Raw genomic sequence first — 23,237 nt, 5'->3', positions numbered from 1 at the left:
AAGTGGCTCACCTAAGGAAATTTAAATATATTTTAGATGAGAGTAAATTTCTTGATAATAAGTGTTCCAGGCAGAGAGGCTACATTTGATGTGTTAGTTCAAATGGGCATAGAGTCTAACAATTTTTCTGAGTTGTTAAGCAAAATTGAATCTATCATTAGCTCATGTGAAAGGAGATTGTCAACCAGAGATCACTGGTATAAAACAGAGGCAGGAATTCAAAGAGCTCAAGGGATGGGGATACTGAAGCACGGCGTGCATCTCCTAATTATGTCCATTGAGAGGGGCCAAAAGAACTTCTTCTTGCCAAAAATTTAGGAAATACTTTGCTGTTTGGTAAAGGAAACACATTCTTTTTCTAATGGGAATGCAAAAGGGAGATAATGCTATTTTTAATAAGCTCTCTGGTTCCAAAACAGATGGGATGCTTTCGAGTAGTCTACTAAACGTCCTGTGAATTGTGAGGTTTCCCCTCTGGCTCATGGGAACAGGAACTAATCTGGATACTGTTGTCTCAAATCCTTTTAGCTGTTTCTCTCCCCAGCCTCAGGTAGCTTCCTCATACATATGTACAGAACAGTATTCTGCTGAATAATAAGAGGGACCTTCTTCAGGTTTGTGCAGCTCTCTCCTCTCTTGTTCTCTGCCTTGGTCTCCCCAGACTGCCTACAATGTCTCTATCTCCTTCACTCAGAGAGTCCACGGGGCTCTGACTTGGTTCCCCCTCCCTGCACTGATGCTTGGAAACTCCCTCAAAGCAATAAACTAGGGCACTCAAAGAGCTCACTCACCTCATTTGTTTCCCATTCTAAGAGATCCCATTCCTTCGTAGATGTCCAATGTCTTACAACCTGTTTCATATATTTTGTTGCTTTTTTTTTTCAGTTCTTTCAGATAGAAGGGTAAGTTGGTCCCTGTTACTCCATCTCAGAAGAGAAGTCTCCATGGTTTATCTAGAAGTGTGTTAATTTCCAAATATATGGAATTTTTCAGATATCTTTCTGTTATTGGTTTCTAATTTAATTACTTTTTGATCTCTGGACATCTGCTATGATTTCATTTATTTTAAGTTTTTATGGTTTTTTATGGCCCAGAATGTGGAACATGCTCTATCTTGGTGAATGTTCCATGTGCATTGAAAGGAATGTATAGGGAAAGGAAGTCAAGATGGCGGCGTAGGCAGACTCTGAACTCAACTGCTCCCACGGACACAGCCAATTTACAAGAACTCATGGAAAAATTACCCCTGAGACAGAACTGAAAACTGGATAAGAGGAACTCCTGCAACAACAGACAATCCTAACTGAGGTAGAAGAGGCAGAAACTCCCTTCTGGTGAGGAAAAAATGCCGCCTTCACAAGCTGCCAGCCTCATGGCCGCCGGGGAACAACCCACAGGTACGTAGCCTCCCTGGAGGAACGGGGCCCTGAGCCGGGGAGCGCCCACCCTGGGGGCATTTTGTGGACCCAGCACAATCGAGACCAGCGGCATAATATCTGACTTTGCCTGTTACTAATACATTGGGGAGACCCCCAGAAAACCTGGTTCACAAAGAAATCAAAACCGGCTCTTAAAGGGCCCACACGCAAACTCACCCGTTTCAGAAAGCAACCTAAAATCACCAGAAAGAAAGGTGCACAGTGCTTTGGTGAAAAGAGACTCACCTAATAGGCCCTGTGTGCATCTCGGTGAGAGGTGAGACTTCTCCAGGGACTGGGACATTGGCGGCGGCCATTGTTGTGGCCTGGTGTGGGCATGCTGACACAGACGCCATTGGAGTTCTCCCTGAGGCCTGCTAGCCCAGGGTCTGCCCCACCCGCTAGAGCACCGATTTAATCCAGCTCAGCCAGGGCAGGCAGCCCACCCTAGAGACTGGCCCCACGCAACAACAAGCCCTCAGGCAACCTGTGGGCCTGCATAGATTGGTGACTGGATTCTCTGTAGCCTGGCAACTGAGCAACTTCAGTGGGGCAGGGTGTGCACAAGGAGCGGGTGGAGAGTGCGGGGCGGTGGTGGAGTGTGTGGGGCTCCCACCGTGGAGAGACTGGGTCCACATCGGGAGGTTGGGGCGCGCACACCGGGCAGGACTGTGTTGACTGTGTGTGTGTGGACCTGTGGGCGGCAGGGCTTGTCAGCTGCAGAAGACTTATGCTTCTCAAAGACCCACATAGGGGGTTTGCCCCACCTTCCAAAGCCTGAAACAATTGGGTGCTCCCATGCCTGAGGCCAGCCCCACCCAGCTGCAATCCTCAGAGAACTGACAAGAGACCTAAAGGCTGGAGGCTTATAGCAATTGTAAGGCCCTGAGCCTAACAAGCTGCCACGCTGGGGGCCTACTCACTTAAAAGAAATACTGCAACACAAATGTGGTATTAGAACTTGCAGCCAATTGTGCTGGGGCTCCCCACACCTGATAAAGAGACTGAAGGGCCCACAACAACTACAAGCAGCTGAGCATTACAACAGCTGGCCAGGAGCATAACTCGGCCTCTCTGGGCGCCTACAGGGAGAGCAAACAGGCCACAACAGAAGGACACAAGTAGCCCACATAGGGGTCACTCCTGGAACATTGAGAAATGAAGGAAGCACACTGCAGGCCTCCTAAGCCATCACTTACATAAGGTCACCTATCCAAGTGCAGGAGACATAGTTGACCTACCTAACATGTAGACACAAGCACAGGGAAAGAGGCAAAATGAGGAGGCAAAGGAATACATTCCAACTAAGAGAACAGGACAAAACCCCAGAAAAGGACCTAAGTGAAACAGAAATGAGCAACCTACCCGACAGAGAGTTAAACAAAGAGTGTTAAGGATGCTCACTGATCTGGGGAGAAGAATAGATGAACTCAGTGAGAATGTCAACAAAGAAATGGAAGATATAAAAAAGAACCAATAAGAAATGAAGAATACAATACTGGAAATGAAAAATTCATTAGAGGGACTCAAAAGCAGAGTAGAGGATACAGAAGAACGGATCTGTGAGCTGGACGAAAGACTAGAAGAAATTACCCAAGCTGAACAGGTAAAAGAGAAAAGAATTACAAAGAGTGAGGACAGTCTAAGGGACCTCTGGGACAACATCAAGCACACTAACATCCGTGTTATAGGTGTCCTGGAAGGAGAAGAGTGAGACAAAGGGGCAGAGAATCTATTTCAAGAAATAATAGATGAAAACTTCCCTAACCTAAGGAAGGAAACAGACATCCAGGTACAGGAAGCACAGAGAGCCCCAAACAAGATAAACCCAAAGAGGCCCACACCAAGACACATCATAATCAAAACGTCCAGAATTAAAGATGAAGAGAGAATCCTAAAAGCCGCGAGAGAATGTCAAGTTACATACAAAGGAAAGCCCATAAGGCTATCAGCTGACTTCTCAGCAGAAACCTTACAGGCTAGAAGAGAATGGCACAATATATTTAAAGTGCTAAAAGGAAAAAACTTACAGCCAAGAATACTGTACCCAGCAAGGTTATCATTCAAAATGGAAGGAGAGATAAAAAATTTCCCAGAAAAGCAACAATTAAAGGAGTTTGTCACCAAGAAACCAGTGCTACAAGAAATGTTAAAGGGACTAATTTAAGGGTAAAAGAGAAGACTACAAATAGGAAAAATTATCTATTTCCATGATAAGAGAGTAATGGTTACAAATGCACAAAAATGAGGTTAGATATGATATCAAAAACATAAAAGGAGAGAGGAGAGGAGTCAACGAGTAGAGCTTTCAGACAGAGGTCAAACGAAAGAGACCATCAATTCTGTATAGAAGAAGAAAGGAACAGAGAAGGACTACTAAAGCACTGAGAAAAAAAAGTTAAAAAATGGCAGTAGGTACATACTTATCAATAGCTACTTTAAACATCAATGGACTAAATGCTCCAATTAAAAGGCATAGGGTGGCTGACTGGATAAAAAAACAAGACCCATATATATGCTGCATACAAGAGACACACTTCAGACCTAAAGACACTCACAATCTGAAGGTGAAGGGGTGGAAAAAGATACTCCACGCAAATGGCAATGAAAAGAAAGCTGGGGTAGCAGTACTCATATCAGACAAAATAGACTTTAAAACAAAAACTGTAAAAAGAGACAAAGAAGGGCATTACATAATGATCAAGGGAACAATCCAACAAGAGGATATAACACTTGTAAATATCTACGCACCCAATGTAGGTGCACCTAAATATATAAAGCAATTATTAACGGACATAAAAACAGAAATAGACAGTAACACAATAATAGTAGGGGACTTTAACACTCTGCTTACACCAACGGATAGATCATCCAAACAGAAGATCAATAAGGAAACATTGACCTTAAACAACACACTAGAACAGATGGACCTAGTAGATATATACAGAGCATTCCATCCAAAAACCGAAGAACGCACGTTCTCTTCAAATGCACATGGAACATTCTCCAGGACTGATCACATATTAGGCCACTAAACAAGTCTCCATAAATTTAAGAAGATTGAAATAATACCAAGCATCTTTTCTGACCACAACGGTATGAAACTAGAAATCAACTATAGGAAGAAAATCAGAAAAGCCACAAATACGTGGAGATTAAACAAAATGCTACTGAATAACGACTGGGTCAATGAAGAAATCAAACAAGAAATCAAAAAATACCTGGAGACAAATGAAAATGAAAATACGACATACCAGAATTTATGGGATACAGCAAAAGCGGTTCTAAGAGGGAGGTTTATAGCAATACAGGCCTATCTCAGCAAACAAGAAAAATCTCAAATAAACAATCTAACAATGCACCTAAAGGAACTGGAAAAAGAAGAACAAGCCAAGCCCAAAATCAGTAGAAGAAGGGAAATAATAAAAATCAGAACAGAAATAAATGAAATAGAGACCAAAAAACAATAGAAAAAATTAATAAAACCAAGAGCTTGTTCTTTGAAAAGATCAACAAAATTGACAAACCTTTAGCTAGACTCACCAAGAAAAAAAGAGAGAAGGCACAAATAAGTAAAATCAGAAATGAAAGAGGAGAGGTTACAACAGACACCTCAGAAATACAAAAGATTATAAGAGAATACTATGAAAAGCTATATGCCAACCAATTCAACAATCTTGAAGAAGTGGATAAATTCTCAGAATCACACAACCTTCCAATACTGGATCAAGAAGAAGTAGAGGATTTGAATAGACCAATCACCAGTAAGGAGATCGAAACAGTAATCACAAACCTCCCCAAAAATAAAAGTCCAGGACCAGACGGCTTCCCTGGTGAATTCTACCAAACATTCAAAGAAGACTTAATACCTATCCTTCTCAAACTCTTCCAAAAAATTGAGGACAGGGGGAAGCTCCCTAACTCATTCTATGAAGCCAACATTACCCTGATACCAAAACAAGACAAGGACAACACAAAAAAAGAAAACTACAGGCCAATATCACTGATGAATATCGATGCAAAAATCCTCAACAAAATACTAGCAAATCACATACAACAATACATTAAAAAGATTATACAACATGATCAAGTGGGATTTATTCCAGGTATGCAGCGGTGGTTTAACATTCGCAAATCAATCAACGTGATACACCACATTAATAAAATGAAGAATAAAAATCATATGATCATCTCAATAGATGCAGAGAAAGCATTTGACAAGATACAGCATCCATTTATGATAAAAACTCTGAATAAAACGGGTATAGAAGGAAAGTACCTGAACATAATAATGACCATATATGAGAAACCCACAGCTAATATCATCCTCAATGGTGAAAAACTGAAAGCTATCCCTCTAAGAACAAGAACCAGACAAGGATGCCCACTGTCACCACTCCTATTCAAGATAGTACTGGAAGTCCTAGCCAGAGCAATCAGGCAAGAGAAAGAAATAAAGGGGATCCAAATTGGAAAGGAAGAAATGAAACTGTCACTATTTGCAGATGACATGATTTTATATATAGATAACCCTAAAGAATCCCCCAGAAAACTTTTAGAAGTAATAAACGAATATGGTAAAGTTACAGGATACAAAATCAACATAAAAAATCAGTTGCATTTCTATACATTAACAATGAAGTAGCAGAAAGAGAAATTAAGAATACCATCCCATTTACAATTGCAACAAAAAGAATAAAATACCTAGGAATAAACTTAACCAAAGAGGTGAAAGAGCTGTACACGGAAAACTATAAAACATTGCTGAAAGAAATTGAAGAAGACACAAAGAAATGGAAAGATATTCCGTGCTCTTGGATTGGAAGAATTAACATAGTTAAGATGTCCATACTTCCTAAAGCCATCTATAGATTCAATGCAATCCCTATCAAAGTTCCAACAACATTTTTCACAGAAATAGAGCAAAGAATCCTAAAATTTATATGGAACAACAAAAGACCCCAAATAGCTAAAGGAATCCTGAGAAAAAAGAACAAAGCTGGAGGTATCACACTCCCTGATTTCAAAATATACTACAAAGCTATAGTAACCAAAACAGCATGGTACTGGCACAAAAACAGACACACAGATCAATGGAATAGAATCAAAAGCCCAGAAATGAACCCACACATCTATGGACAGCTAATCTTTGACAAAGGAGCCAAGAACATACAATGGGGAAAAGAAAGTCTCTTCAACGAACGGTGTTGGGAAAACTGGATAGCCATATGCAAAAAAATGAAAGTAGACCCTTACCTTACACCATACACAAAAATTAACTCCAAATGGATTAAAGACTTGAATGTAAGACCCGAAACTGTGAAACTTCTAGAAGAAAACATAGGCTGTACGCTCTACGACATCAGTCTTAGCAACATATTTTAAAGCACCATGTCTGACCGGGCAAGAGAAACAATAGAAAAAATAAACAAATGGGACTACATCAAACTAAAAAGAGTGTGTACAGCAAAGGAAACCATCAACAAGATGAAAAGACAACCTAACAATTGGGAGAAGATATTTGCAAACCATACATCTGATAAGGGCTTAATCTCCAAAATATATAAAGAACTCATGCATCTCAACAACAAAAAAACTACCAACTCAATTAAAAAATGGGCAAAAGACCTGAACAGATATTTCTCCAAAGAAGATATACAGATAGCCAACAGACACATGAAAAGATGTTCAAAATCATTAACTATCAGGGAAATGCAAATCAAAACTACAATGAGATATCACCTCTCGCCCGTCAGAATGGCTATAATTAACAAGACAGGAAACAACATGTGTTGGAGAGGATGTGGAGAGAAGGGAACTGTCATACACTGCTGGTGGGAGTGCAAACTGGTGCAGCCACTATGGAAAACAGTATGGAGATTCCTCAAAAAATCAAGGATAAAACTACCATATGATCCAGCTATTCCACTGCTGGATATTTATCCAAAGAACTTGAAAACACCGATGCATAAAGATACATGCACCCTGTGTTCATTGCAGCGTTATTCACAATAGCAAAGACTTGGAAGCAACCTAAGTGCCCATCAAGGGACGAATGGATAAAGAAGATGTGGTGTATATACACAGTGGAGTACTACTCAGCCATAAGAAACGATGAAATCCAGCCATTTGTGACAACATGGATGGACATTGAGGGTATAATGCAAGGTGAAATAAGTCAGAGGGAGAAGGTCAAATACTGTATGATTTCCTTCATTAAGTAGTAGATAATAACAACAATAAACAAACACATAGGGACAGAGATTGGATTGGTGGTTACCAGAGGGGAAGGGGGGAGGGAGGAGGGCGAAAGGGATAATTGGGCACATGTGTGTGGTGATGGGTTGTAATTAGTATTTGGGTGGTGAACATGATGTAATCTATGCAGAAATACAAGTATAATGATGTGCCTCTGAAATTTATACAATTTTATAAACCAATGTTACTGCAATAAACAAAAAATTTAAAAAAATAAAAAAGAAAGGAATGTATATTCTGCTGTTGTAGTCTGGAATGTTGTATAAATGCCAATGTATCAGTCGGGGTTTTTGAGAGAAAGAGAACCAATAAGAAATATTGGTTCTACTCAGATCTATCTACCTACCTATCTACCTATGTACCTATCTATCCACCCACCTATCTATCTATCTATCTATCTATCTATCTATCTATCTATCTATCTATCTATCATCTATCTATCTCTCTATCTCTCTATCTCTCTATCTCTCTATCTCTCTCTCTATCATCTATCTCTCTATCAAGGAATTGACTCACCCAGTTGTGAGCTGGCAAATCTGAAATTCACAGTGCAGGCCAGCAGGCTGAAAATTCAGACAAGAGTCTGCATTTCAGTCTTGAGCCTAAAGGCAGTCTGGATGTAGAATTCCTTCCTCTTCAGGGAACCTCAGTCTTTGCTCTTAATACCTTCAATGCATTGTATGAGGCCCATCCACACTACGTAATTTGCTTCTCTTAAATCTACTGATTTAAAGGTTGATCACATCTGAAAAACACCTTCACAGCAACATCTAGACTGGTGTTTGATGAAATATCTGAGCACCATCACCTAGCCAAGTTGACACATAACATTAACCATCACAGTCAGTTAGATCAAGTTGGTTGATGATGTTCAGGACTTCTAAATACTTGCTAATCTTCTGTATTCTTGTTCTCAGTATTCAAGCACTGAGAAAGAGTCTTCAAGTATAATTGTGCTTTTGAGTATTTCTCCTTTAGTTCTATCAACTTTACTTTATGTATTTTGAACTTCTGTTTTTAGGGGCATGCACTAAAGATGTTTATGTTCTTTTGGTGAACTTGTCCTTTTATTTATGTTCTTTTGTTGAACGTATCCTTTATCATTTTGTAATGTCTCTCTGTACCCTAGACAATTTTCTTTATTCTAAACTTTACTTATATTAAAATCACTGTAGCAGCTTTCTTATAATTCATGCTTGCATAGTATAACTTTTTATATCACTTTACTTTTAAATTATCCAAATCATTATATTTAAAGTTATTATATTGGAGGAAGCATAGAATTGATTTTTTTCACAATTTGACAATTTGTGTATTTTAATTGCTGTTATTGTTGATTTGGTCAGATTTGTGTCTATCATTTTATTATTTGTTTCCTGTTCATCTTCTCTGTTTTTCTGTTCTGTTTCCCCAATCTATTGGATTATTGAATATATTCTAGTATACCATTTTGATATTTATCATTTTTTACCTAAATCTCTTCAAATTACTTTTATTGTTTGCTTTAGGGATTACAATATATAATCCTACCTTTTTGCAGTCTAATAAGAGTTTATATTTTATCACTTTAAGAAAAACCTAGGAATCCTATAATCAAATAGGTCAATTACCCTTTATATTAAATTTTCATGTGTTACATCTTTATACATTGACCTTACCCAAGGCAATCATATAATTTTTTGTTTTCAACTACTATACACATTTTTAAGAGAAGAAATACAATTTATTATATTTATCCACTTATTTACTTCTGTTAGTCTTTCTTCATCCTGATGTTCCAAATTTCACTCTAGTAAATTTCTTTTCAACCTGAAAAATGTTCTTTAGCATTTTGTTTTAGAAAATGTTTTCTGGTGACATATTTTCTTAGTTCTTTTATCTAAGAATGTCCTTATTTTGCCTTCATTCCTAAAGTATATTTTTTGCAGGATATACCATTCTGTGTTAATGGTTATTTTCTTTTAGCACTTCAAAGCTATTGTTCCACTCTCTTCTGGCCTCCACAATTCACAATTCCAACAGTCATCTCAAATGTGACTCCCTCATATGTAATGATATTTCTATGGTTATTTTCAGTGTTTCTTTCTTCATCTTTGGTTTTCAGAAGTTTGATTACGACATGCCTGAGCATGGTTTTCTTTGACTCTATCCTGTTTGGAGTTCACTGTGCTTCTTAAATCTTTATGTAACTTTATATCTTTCATCAAATTTAAGAAGTTTAGGAAGCCATTATTTCTTTAAATATATATTTTCTGTATCAATCTATTTTTCTTCTACTTCTGTAGCAGTGTTAGATATTTTGATATTGTCCCACAGGTCCTTAAAAGTCTGCTCATAATTTTTATGATTTTTTTTTCCTTCAGATTGTATAGGTTCTGTTGATCTATCTTCAATTTCATAACTCTTTCCTCTATCATCTCATTCTGCTATTGAGTTCAGTGAACATTTTTATTTCAGATATTGTAATTTTTCCTTTCTAAAATTTCCATTTTTTTAACCATCTATTTCTCTATTGAGAACTTATATCTTTCTTTCATTTCAGGGATGTTAACCTTTCACTTAAGGAAGATGGTTAAAACTGTTGGAGAAGGGGAAGATCCTCATTCTACCTTTCTTGTGTTTTTATGGTTGGACTAATAACAACACCAGATTAACAGGAGAAAAACCCAGTTTGATATGTATGCATTGGTAATAAAAGAGAAATGATACTCGGAGAGTGAACAAAGCAGATAGTATATATCTTTTAAATGAAGAAACAATAGATTTGTGAGGGACGACAGGACAAAGAAACTTAGATTTGGGTTATGTAATTAGTGAGGAATTTGAGCAGAGTTTAAGCTTGAGGTAGTAAATTAGCAAGGTTTGTTTATGCAGACTTCTCAACCCTGACTTCCCTAGCTCTGGTGATAAGGATGCAGGGAGGGCAGCTTTCACATGGGAGATTTATTTCCTGCTTTCAGGAGAACAGAGACAGGAGGTCAGAATGCCCTCTTTGCTTCTCACGTAACTTTAGTTCAAAGCAATCAGTATGCTATAGTGGGATATTTTAGTGTGTGCTGCCCTGGTCTCCAACATAACAACCACTTTAAATTCTTTACATGAAGATTCCAGTATCTGAGTTATCTCAGGGTTGGCATGTATTGATTGTCTTTTTCCTTGAGAAATGGTCAGATTTTCCTTTTTTTTTTTTTTTTGTATGTCAAGTAATTTTGGATTACAACCAGGACATTTTGAATAATACATTAATATTCTCGGTCCTGTTAAAATTCTTTGAAAAATGTTGAATTTTTTTGTTCGTTTGTTTTGCTCAGTAGGTAATCAACCTGGTAAGGTTCAGACAGCACATTATGTTTTCTTTCAGTGGCTCAATTCAGTTTTCAAAGCCCTTGCTGTATTGTTTGGGTCTACCCAGCATATGCACCACTCAGAGGTTAATCTTGAACTTGGGCAGTGGTTTATGTCATAGCTCAGTTCAGGATGCCTTGTTATCCTTCTTTGGCTTTGCTCAGTACGCTAATGGCTCAGTAGTAAGCTAAGGACTTGTGTCAGTTCATATGTAGAACTAAGAAATCCCTTTCTCTAGCTTTCACTTTTCTGGGATTTGCCCTACATTCTTTGGCTCCTAAAGGGTTTTTTCTTCATTCTTCAGGCCAGAATTCCAGTTTGTTTTATTTTTCCAGAGTTTTAGTCTTCCATACTCTCATGCAATTCCTTGCAACTGAGGCCATCCCCACTGTGGATCATTATAAGTTTTGACTTCAGTTCTCAAACCCCCTACTATTATTCACTTTTCAGAGTCCTCAAGTAGTTTCTTTTTCAAGATCGAACAAATGTTTTATATCTGTTGAATTATTTCAAAACTTTATACTTTCTGTTTACCCTTCCTTTGCAACATTTTGTTCAAATATTTTAAAGTTTTACTAGCAAATCTACAGATCTTTCCTTTGTATATTTTGAAACACCTCCTCTGATTTAAAAATGTTTCATTGTATTATTCTACTTTTTAAAATTTTAATTTTTAGTTGATTGTCCATAATTTATTTTTAAAACTGTACATACATGATGAAGATGGAACATGAGTTTTTTCGGATTAAACAAATATTTTAAAGATGGTATATTGAGTAATCCTTACTCATCAGCTTTTAATGCCTCCCTGAGTTATATCAGCAGAAAGAAGCTGCATGGAGTTTACTTTTGGAACCAGAGCCTTAGAGGATGCAAAAGGTAGTTACCCAGAGATTATAACTTGCATCACGAAACTATGAATTACTAGAGGTGATTAAGTGATAGGCATATCCCCAACTATGCAAAAGTTGCCCATGAGAGAAAGATCTAACAGTTGGTCACCTTACACCAAATGGCACAGAGAAATACCAGATTGCAACTCAATCTTTCATCTCTTCATTCTCTTTCTCTACTAACCCCATGGGAGTTACAAACACCAAAATTATTAGGAGAGAAGTAACAGAAAATCAATGGAGAAAAATAGCAACAGCAGCATCCCTTTTCCCACTTGAGGTTTATTTCAGATAAGCTTTGAGCTGATTGAGAGATTTGATGAAGATCAGCCTGGACTTTCTAATATATGAAAGTGGGATTGTTCATCAATATCTGAAAATAACTTGCAGGCTATGAAATCTACTTGTGTTATCATCTAGGTGCAGGGAAAGTAAATCTGACAGACAAGGTTTGAAGACAAATTAAGGCAAAAACTTAGTTATATCTTACTCAATCCAGTAGAGTCAATAAGACTGAAAACTCTATATTTTTCTGTTGTCTAGTTTATAAATTTGCTATGCCATTATAATAGAATATTTTAATATTTAATAGTGTTAGTATCCTCTCATTATTGTCAGATTTTCAAAATCCTTTTTGCTAATTGTTGGAAAAAAAATAGTGAATACTAACAATCTCTACTGTAGTTTCTATGATCTCATTAATATACCAACAAAGGTCCAAGAAAACATATGCTAATAAACACAATAATGAGTAAAAATGAAGACTCAACAACAGTGCCCAAATAAAGATTAGCCAGCAAATTTTTGCCAACATCTGGGAGAAAATAGCCAGTAGAGATAGACCAAGAAATACACTTGATGGATCACAAGTGCTTTTTATCTCTTCAGCAGAACAGGCTTCACAGTTTGAAAAAGATCAGGAAACAGCAGGGTATTTCCCCCACTGTTTGCCTAATGGCTTAGAGAGCTAAAGGACATGAATGCCCACCTGCGGTATTGCTTTATGAAGTGGCCATAATTTGGCTCCCCACTTCTTGACCAGGCCTCTAATCAATTCGTTTTTGGCATGCAATAAATGATTGCAGCTCCAGTAGGAAGTCAAGGAATTGGTGCACCAGAAATAGAGAATTGGTCCCCATAGTAAAGCTATTTAGATGAAAATGATATAGAAAGAGGCCCATGGAAGTTATTTCTTAAGACCTGGATATGACTTCAGAGGCTGTCTCAAGAACTGCTAATCAGACACCAATCTAAATCAGATCTCCTCTTTTGCACCACTTTCTCTTTACTATTCGTTACCAAGCGTTATTAGTTGACACGCCATCATTAAAACAAACTATCTTAAGAAATAGCAATCTGTCTTTATCACCACTTTTAGAAACAAACTTTGGAGGTCTCAAGATTAAAAATATTTGATACAATCAGTGGATGTAGATTTCAAAATACTGTATAATTTATAAATTGTATCACATAAAAATGAAAAAAGAGGTATTAAAATTGAGGAGGTGTGCTTATACCAATATAACTGTTTCTTATTGTCCTTATAGGTTCTTATATTAAAATCCCATGTATTGACTACAAGTAATATATGAATTCTCATGCTATTAGGAAGCTCTTCAGACTACATAACTAAGAAAGCTTAGGGCATATCTTAAAGTTATATATTTATTTTACTTTGTTGCAAAATCTATACATTTTCCTCATTATTTTCATTACCTAAATTCAAATGTTGAACTGAATACTAAACTAGATGTAGAATATATTCATTTTATCTAGAATAACAAGATATATATATATTCCCTTAATATATCCCCTTGAATATTTCACTATGTGCATGAAAGTTTAAAATTTCGCTTTCCAATGTTAATGCTCTCTGACATGAAGTGAAGCATCTTCTGTCAGTTAATAGCTGTTTGCATTTGATGAGATCTGTTAGTGTAAGACGTGAAAGTAAAAGTAGAAGGTTTATTTAAAATTGTTACTGAAATATTAATGATGACTTGGGGAATTACATAGAGACAGGATGACCACCATTGACTTATTAAGCTCTATTTCCAAAACCTCTAATGCTTAAATTCCCGGTGATAGAGAGGATATTACCCCATGAATTCTATGCTCTGTTTTGAGAACAAGATTTTTTAATGCAAAAGAAAAAGGAAACTACAAAATAAAAGTTCTTTGCAAAGAATTATCTGGAAGCATCAATTGAATGAAGATACTAGAGGTGAGTGGAACAATTGCAAGACTATTATAACAAAGAGGATGAGAATTATTGACAAGCAGAGTAACAACAGCATCAATGCAAACAGGAGGGAAAAATTTGCCTGATAATTGCATTTAGGAAGAATCAAAGTCTACTCACAAATGGTGAAACTAGATGATTTGTGGAATGATGATGTCATTAATTGACTTGACAGATGAAAGGTACATAGAAGTTTACTTTGAATATATTAAGTTTGATATTTGGCAGGTTATTTCACTCAACATGTCTAGCAGATATTTGGAATAGCATACCTTATCTGGAGACAAGATTTGACTGGAGAAACGTGTGGGGTCCATACATGTAGTGGAAATATTTTAGAATATAGGAACAGGTAAAATATCAAAAGAAGATATGAAGATAAAAGATGGCTCCTGAGATAAGCAATGTGCTGGGTCTTTAGGAGTTAAAAAATTATTGACACATGTGTACCTGCTAATGAGCTGACAAAGACATATGGTTTTAAATATGTAATAACTATTAAGTGAGTATATTATTAATGCCAAAATCAGTGATGCTGATATTAGGTAGCATTGGATTTTGGAAATCTACCCATGCATTTGAGACTAAAATTCTAATCTGTGTATCAACATATATGACTTTCTAAAGCTCTCCTGGTTTCTCTTCTCCCCGGTAGAATCTTTCCATCTAGGCCATCCTCAGTCCTCAGCTTGCACCCAGAATTTGTGTGTCAAAGAAAACAAGAGCTAGGCATCCTTGGCTTACTTAAGAAGGGTCCTTACTTCTCAGAAATTTATTTTATAGAATTATCATGCATTCCAAAATTCTCTGATGTCTTTAAAATATATATAAATTTGGTAATTCCTCCCCACTCATCCAACTTGTTGTCTTGAAAGTAATTCAGTCATCTACATCTTATCTGGAAGATGCCTTTAATTCTGAAAACTATGTTCCATGGATTAGGTTGACTGATTATCTTCAATTTACGGCATGAACAAAAATAAAACAAAACAAAATATTTGAAGAAGCTCTTTTGAGGCACACTGTGACCACTCAGATAAAGGAAACACTTAGTAAGATACATAATCACCCCAGCTGTGGATGAGGAGCACTTTTAAACCAGAACACAGGAAGAAAATGTCCAAGCAGAACAGAACAATCTCATTGAGCTAATGAGAGGAAGATCAGAATTTCTGGCTGCTTAATCTGTTGGGATTTGCCAGAAACAGTGCAGCTGTACGGAGGCAGTGTCCAGAGGACTCTAAGCAGGTGCCCTTAGATTCATTTGCCAAGGGCTGTGCTGCACATTTGTAGCGTGTGACTCCGTGAGGCCTAAAACGGAGTGCTGCAGAGCTGAAAGCTGCATGGAGCTAGCCGAGGTCCTCCAGGCCAGGAAATGTTGGGGTTCTGGCTTAGCCCCAGTGAAGACAGCTCACTCACCACTTGGGATACGCCAATAAGATGGCAGAATGTTCCCACCTTAGGGGTCAGGACCATGCCCTACAATAAACGAAAACCCTAGGAATAAAGACTAAATTTAAATAGACTAGACCAAAAAAGAGTAAATCTAAGCCTAACAGGACCAAGTGGATCATCTGTAATTTAACTAATTTCCAGGAAAAAAAAGAAACCTTTAAAAAGAAGTAAATATAATCCAAAACTTGTGGAATATATCATTCACAATTTCTAGCAGGCAGTCATAGAAGTTCTAAACCTTTAAACAAGGGTGAAAATATGACCCATAATTCAGAAATATAGTAGTCAATAGAGGCCACACAGCCCACATATTGAAATTATCAGTGACAGAAATTATGCAATTATATACACGTATCTCATATTAAATAATATTATATAATGTAAATATGTTCATGGACTTAAACGTATTTATGTTATATATATGTACTACATACATACAAAACAAAAGAGCAAATCTTAAAAGCAATCAGAGTACAAAGACACTTTTCATACAGGAGAACTGGTATGATTGATGTGGCTTCGGAAACAAAGGAAGCCAGAAGAAAATGGAATAATATCTTTAAAGTGTTAAAAGGACAAAAACTGTAAATCTAATATTCTGTATCCAGTAAAAGAACTCTTCAAAAATCATGAAAGAAACTAAAGCAGAAAGCTCTTCTTGACAACTGAGCTGCACCATAGGAAATGTAGTGGAGTTCTGGCTGAGATGAAACGATACCAGACAGAAACTCAGGTCTATAGGAAGGAACGAAGAACAGCAGAATAAGCAAATACATGGATAAATGTAAAAGACTACTTTTTTGTCTCCTTTTTATTTCTTTAATTGTCAATTAGCCGTTTAAAACAATTTGTCGTTTTATTGTGGAATTTATAACACATGTAGATCTAAAATATATGACAATAATAGCACAAACCACAGTGTACGTGTGAAAGGACTTTACTAAGGTATGCTTTTTAAGATTTATACAAAGTTGTACAATATTAATTCTAAGTAGTTTATAATGAGTTAATAATGCATTTTGTAATCCTTAGAACAGCAATTATAGCAGAGTTTAAAAGCTTGGAAGCAATATAGGAAATAAAATGAAACATAAAAATATATTCAATTAACCAAAGGCACTACAGACAAGGAAAGGCAAGGTAAAGAAAAAAACAGATGAGGTGTACAGGAAACAAACAGCAAGTAGTAAATTTAAACTTAACCAGATACAATTTATTACGTCAAATGCAAACAGACTGAAGACTAAAAATGAAAGCAGATTGTCTAACTGGATAAAAATTGAGACCTGGCTGCATAGAATCTAACAGACAGACACCCTAAATATAGGGACTCAAATATGTTGTAAGTAAAGAGATGGATAACGATATACCTTTTAAACACTAATTATAAGAAAGTTGTAATGGACATACTAATATCAGACAAAATAGTCTACAAGACAAAGAATAATACCATGGATAAAATGGAATGTTTCATCAAGATAAAAATGTCAATTTGTCAGGATATCATAAGAATTTGTAATGTATGTGAACATAGCAGCAGTATTGCAGAATATAAAGAAAAGAAACAGAATAAAAGGAAGAAATCCCTCATGGAGATTTTAATATTCTCATTTCTGTAATTGCTAGAACATGTAGAAAAATAAATCAACAAGCGTATAAAAGATTTGAACAGTGCTATTAACTAACTTGATTTAACTTGCAGATACAAAGATTATTCAAAACAACTGAAGTATACGTATTCTCTTCGTGTGCACGTGAAAAACATCACCAAAATAGATTGTATGCTGATTCATAAAACGTCTCAATACATAGCAAAATGGTATTTTATGCAAAAATGTTCATCAATCACAACTTAAAATATTAATCTGTAGCAGTAAGATATCTAGAAAATCTGCAAATATTTATAATGTAAACAACATATTCCTGAATGACACATACCTAGTTTGCTCTCTGATATTTTCAAATAGCTATTCTTTTCCCTCAAATTTTGTCCAGATTTTATAGTTGGTTCCAGCTAGAAGGCTCATTTAATACAAAATACTATATCATAAACAAAATCAGGAAGTCCAGCATATTTTTTTAAATCTTAAAATTATAAAACCGTGGAATGATTTAGCTGCTTAAACCACAGAGTAGTTATCGTATTTACTTGGATATTTGTTTCCCATATGTTTTCCTTTTTGAAATCACTAAGTCTTAAAAACTCTTCGTAGAAAAATGATTTATATTTTATATTTACATTGGTAACTCTAGGTTGAAAAGTATTTTTTGCATTTGTATTACCTACAGTACATACAATTATATATAGCTACTACCTCCTCTAATAAATAAACAGAACATTCATATATTAAGTAGCGTTTGTCACATTGCAATTGCAAGATTGCCTCCTTGAAATCGAATCATTCTACTGGATATCTGATTATTTTTTTACTCCTGTCCCTTCTTCAATAGTATTAAGTACTATTTTTATTATTTAATAATCAGTTACCAGCTGCTCATAAGACATTGATTAAAAATAGTATTTTTAAGTTATCCCATGCAAAGCACAGCTATGTTGTGATCTCTTAATATGTAAAATAATAAATGTCCATGAGCTCTAGACACTTTCAGTTGGCTATCTGCTTCTTGAAGCAAAAGTATGCTGATATAATCCTCATTATAATGTTTGTTATGATCGTGAAAAATTAGAAATAAAACCTAAACGTCGCAACAAAAGTAGAATTAAATTATTAAATTACAATATATCTGTACAATAGGCCAAATCATCAATTAATTAATATATTTAAAAATAAATTGTGAAAGGGATAATTCGGTACATGTGTGTGGTGATGGGTTGTTATTAGTATTTGGGTGGTGAACATGATGTAATCTATGCAGAAATAGAAGTATAATGATGTACACCTGAAATTTTTACAATGTTATAAACCAATGTTACTGCAATAAACAAAAAATTTAAAAAAAAAAAATAAAATAAAATAAAAATATAAAAAATAAATAAAAATAAATTGTGGAAATAATTATAATCTGTAGAAGCACATTGCAAGGTTTTACACACTCACACATAGTGATATTCACCATTACACGTTGTGTAAGTGTAATCATGAGAGCAGAAGTCCTGTCTTTTTTGTTCAGCACTAAACATCCAGCCACCCAGGACAGCTTGTCTGGAAAACATTTATAAATATTGAATAAATGAGTGAAGGTGTAACAGAACTGCAGAGTTGTTTGAATACTCAGCTAGGGAAGGCCTGTTATGCAAAGGTCAGAACTTGATTTGGAAAACCTACTATGGGAATATCTGAATAGATGCCTTTGAGGACATTGACTCTGCAGGCTCCCTGAACCTGTGGACTTGCAACGTGGCCCACACTTCTCTACTAAATGATGGCATTTCAGCTGTGGGGAAAGGCACTGCAGAGGCCTCCCCCTCTGCAAGACAACAGGTACCTCCCTGAGGAACTGTCCCTATCTCCTCTCCTCGAGACCAACCACTACCAGACCAATAACTGGGTTAAATCCCAACATAACTAAGTGAAGAATATTCTGAACTTTATAAAGAGGAAAGAAACTATACACTCCAAGGGCTGCAAGAATTATCCAGCGTGTACTGACAGGAGCCAAACTCCTGTGATTGGAGTTTGGGCATGCTTGATCAAGAGGCCAGAATATAAGACCAGATAAGCAAGAATTCATTGGCTTTGAGGTACTTTCTTGGAACACATGATTTAATACCCTGATAAGAACCCCAGAGGATGGAACAAACTCACTGCTGGAGTAACCTACAGAAGTCTGGAATAAATGATGGCCAATTCTCAATGAAGAGGAAATGCTTGAGTTGCCCCAAGAGTAGAGGAAGAGTGGAGAAGCAGAGGAAAATGGGCATGCTGGAATGGATATATTATATAGGGTCTGGAGGCTCAGCAGAGGCTTATGTTCAAAGGAAAGGCCTGGAAGACACACCATTCACCAAGGTCATCAGGAGTGCACTGGGAGGAGGGGAACCAGCTACACTGATTCAGTGGGAGCTGTCCTCTGCAAGCCAAAGATGACAGCAGATGAGGTCATCACAGAGCTGGGCTCATTAATGTCCACAGGGAGGGTGAAGTCTCAAAGAAATAGAGGCCCAGGTGGCGGTACTACTTGACTGTCAGAAGCCAAGGGGTCCTATTACCACAATGACTGGCAAACTTGGAGGCGCAGCCAAGGGGTTTAACCCACAGGGGATTGTGCAGGTGGTAAATAGAGAACTGTGTTCTTAGGGGCAGGAGAGATGGGCAGTTAACAAGGAAGAATGGAGAAGCAGGAGGCTGAAGATGGTCAATTTGTAGGTTCTGGTTCTTAGACTCCGAGAAGCTTCACGGATGGGCTTCAGGGCATCTCTAAACTATTGTTTAATTTTATTCAAATATTATACATCAATGCACACTTGAGAGGGTTAAGCAATGAGGGTCCATACCTTTCAAGCGATTGTATCAAAGAAGTCCTTGACCATAAAAATGAGCAATAGCTGAGAAGATGGATATTTCATTAACAAACTAAACTTCATCTTGCTAACAGTGAAAAACTAAAATTCTTACAATTTTGCCCATTATAGCAAAAAGTGACACAAGGTTATGTTTGATTGTCGTTATTGATTAATGTTTTTCTGGAGATGCTAGTCAATAAAATTAGAAATACAAATTAAAACAGGTATAGCTATGTCTTTTAAATAATAGGAGGGGGAATAGGTGAGAGAAGTATAATTATTATTATTTGAAGATGATGTGATTATCTACTTGAAATATGCAAGAGAATTAACTGGTAGACACAATTAGAAGGTTTAGGAAGGTAGCCAGATAATATATATTTGCCCTTTATAAAATTTTTATTTTTATCACAGTTATTTCTCAAATTCAGATCATCTCAATTCAAATAAACATATTTGTTAGAATTATCGTGGGTCTATAATCTGTTGTAACTTTCTACAATTGCTTGTTTTATATTTTTTAATCAGGGGTGGATATTAAACATTAATAAATAGCATTTTGGTATGTATTGAGTTGATCAAATGTGATAATATATTTGTTCTCCTTTGAATTTTTATTAGTTTTTATAAATACCATATGTCGATCCATCTGTGAATTCCTAGAATAAGCTTAATTTGGAATAAATTAAATAAATTTATTAATTAAATAAATTTAATAAATTAAATAAATATTAAATGTACTACTGGCTCCAGTTACTACTGTGTGATTTGGAATTTTGCATCAAAATTCATAAATAAGAGTGGGTTGAAATTTTCTTCAGCTATATTTTTAAATATATTTTTTAAACTATATTTTTCATATTTCACTATCACTACTATGATGGCTATATAAAAACAATTGGCTATTTTTAATTTGTTCTCTTGGCCAAATTTTAATGTGCATCAGATTCACCCGAGATGCTTGTCACCTGAGATGCTTGTGAATTTCCTGGTTCAACACCCAGAGGGTTTATGTTGGTAGGTCTTACCTCGGTCATGGCAGTCTGCGTTGTAATCAGCAACCTGAGAAATTTAATGCGAGCGGTCCACAGACCATGTTTAGAGAAGCAGTACAGGGTTTGGTAGCTTAAGGAAGGTCAAATGATCTGTTCCTTAAAGTTAGAAAGAGTTTATTTTGAGACTGGGTATGGGAGTTCTCTAAAGGGTAGTTGAACAAATAATGGCGTGTTTCTCATGCATATGTGTGTCTTCATAAGTCTGCTTTGGTCATTTTTACTAATTAATTTTTTGATTAATTCAGGCATTTATGGGTGTACAAAGTATTCTCTCATACTTCTACCCCTTATGTCTGTAACTAATTTCCCCCTGTTAATCCTAAATTTGTGAACATGCACTTTTCCTCTTTTTACCCTAGGCTAGCTGGTGGTTTAATAATTTCAATGATTCTTTTTGAAAACTAGCTCTTAAATATATTATCTTTTCTTCAGGTACTTTAGTACTTCACATACCTCAGGGATCCAGTTAAAGATTATGCTATATTCTTTCTTTACCCGGTGTACAATGAGAAAACCTAAGGAAGAAAAATTTTGAATCAAATTTATTTACTATCCCAATTTAACTTTAACATGAGTGGCTTATACCAACAAAGCGTATTAAAATACTGACAAAATATTTCAACGTTGGAGCCTAAACAAATATCTGAAAAAACTTTAGAAAGAATGATTTCTCTGCTACTAGACTCCAATTCAAAGCAGTGTTATGTTTAATTTTTCTTCCATGACAATAAAAGCATAATCTCTAATGTGCTAAATTTCATTACCTTTCTTTATATATTTCAGACTATTACCCAGTATCTTGGTTTGAAGTTATGGAAATGAATTTATTTTTAATGAACACTATTTTCCATTTTTCTCTGCTTTGTCACTTAACAATAGTTCAAAAAAATTTGATTTGCCATAATTTTATCTCAGTTGTTAGAATTTGGACTTATTAAATTTAGTTTAATCTACTTTAGGCATTTGACACAGAAAACTTTTCACAAAGCCTTAAGGTTAAAAAATGCTAATGGGCGCTGTGAGCCAGAATGCAGCTGGTTATCAACTGCAATAAAGATTACAATCTCACATTAAAAAATCAGGAATAGGTGAATAGCTTCCTACATTCAGAGAACTCCCAAGTCTGTTATCATGTGGAAGGAAGAGAGGCAAGTGGGGAGTCAGAAGACAGAGGTTCCAGTTGCCTACAATTCTGTGAACTAAACTGAGATAAGGCACTTATGATACATTATTAATGAATGTGTATAAAGTAGTTCTTGCTTTAGTTAATTACCATGAAGACTTTTAAAAGGATGCATAAAAAATTAATATGTGTGTTAAATCCTCTTCCTTCAGATAGTGTTTATTGGGTATCTATATAGTACTCGTATGTACAAGGTACTCTTCAAGTCTTCTTTTCTACCTTTATTTTCCCGCTACTGATTTTGAATATTTTTCCTGTTCTTTTAGTGATTATCCATATCCAACTGCGACGCCCTGTGTGTTACTTCACTTCCTCCCTACTACAGGGATTTTGTTTTTATTTCTTGCCTGCGGATATTTTCTTTTTCTTGTTTTTGAGCAAAGGTATATAAAGTGTGTGTGTGCGTGTGCATGCAGGTATGTTTGGGAAAGAAATGTAGATTTCAACTTGTATTTCATCAAGCATCCTGATCCGGAAGTCCAATAATGGGTCAACATAGAATGAGCTTATTAAATACTGCTTAGATAATGTTACTTTCCTACTTAGAAAATTTTAGTTGCTCACCTTTTCATATACAATTAATTCTAAATTCCTTGTTTCTAGTCCTGGAAGCACTCAATATTATGACCTCTCTTTCAAACTCTGTCTCTCATTATTCTAATCTATGATTATTTTACCTAAACTACATCATTCCTTATCCCCCAATAACCCTCAGGCTCTTTTCCTCTGTTCTTCTGTCTATGCTATTTCCTTTGCTAAGGAAGCTCTTACATTGACATTCTCCCTCGGGTTGGCTCATATGCCATTACTCTCCCACTTCCATGATTTTCCTGAATATTTCAAGGGGAAGTAATATTCTCTTTCTCTGAAACACCATACAACAGTTTTGCATGATTTCATGGTATTAATAAATCTTTGCCTTG

This window comes from Diceros bicornis, chromosome 39 (genome assembly GCF_020826845.1).
Source record: "Diceros bicornis minor isolate mBicDic1 chromosome 39, mDicBic1.mat.cur, whole genome shotgun sequence".
In the NCBI taxonomy this organism is placed as follows: Eukaryota; Metazoa; Chordata; class Mammalia; order Perissodactyla; family Rhinocerotidae; genus Diceros; species Diceros bicornis.
The sequence above is the reverse complement of the archived record's forward strand: the minus strand, read 5'-3'. Positions refer to the sequence as shown.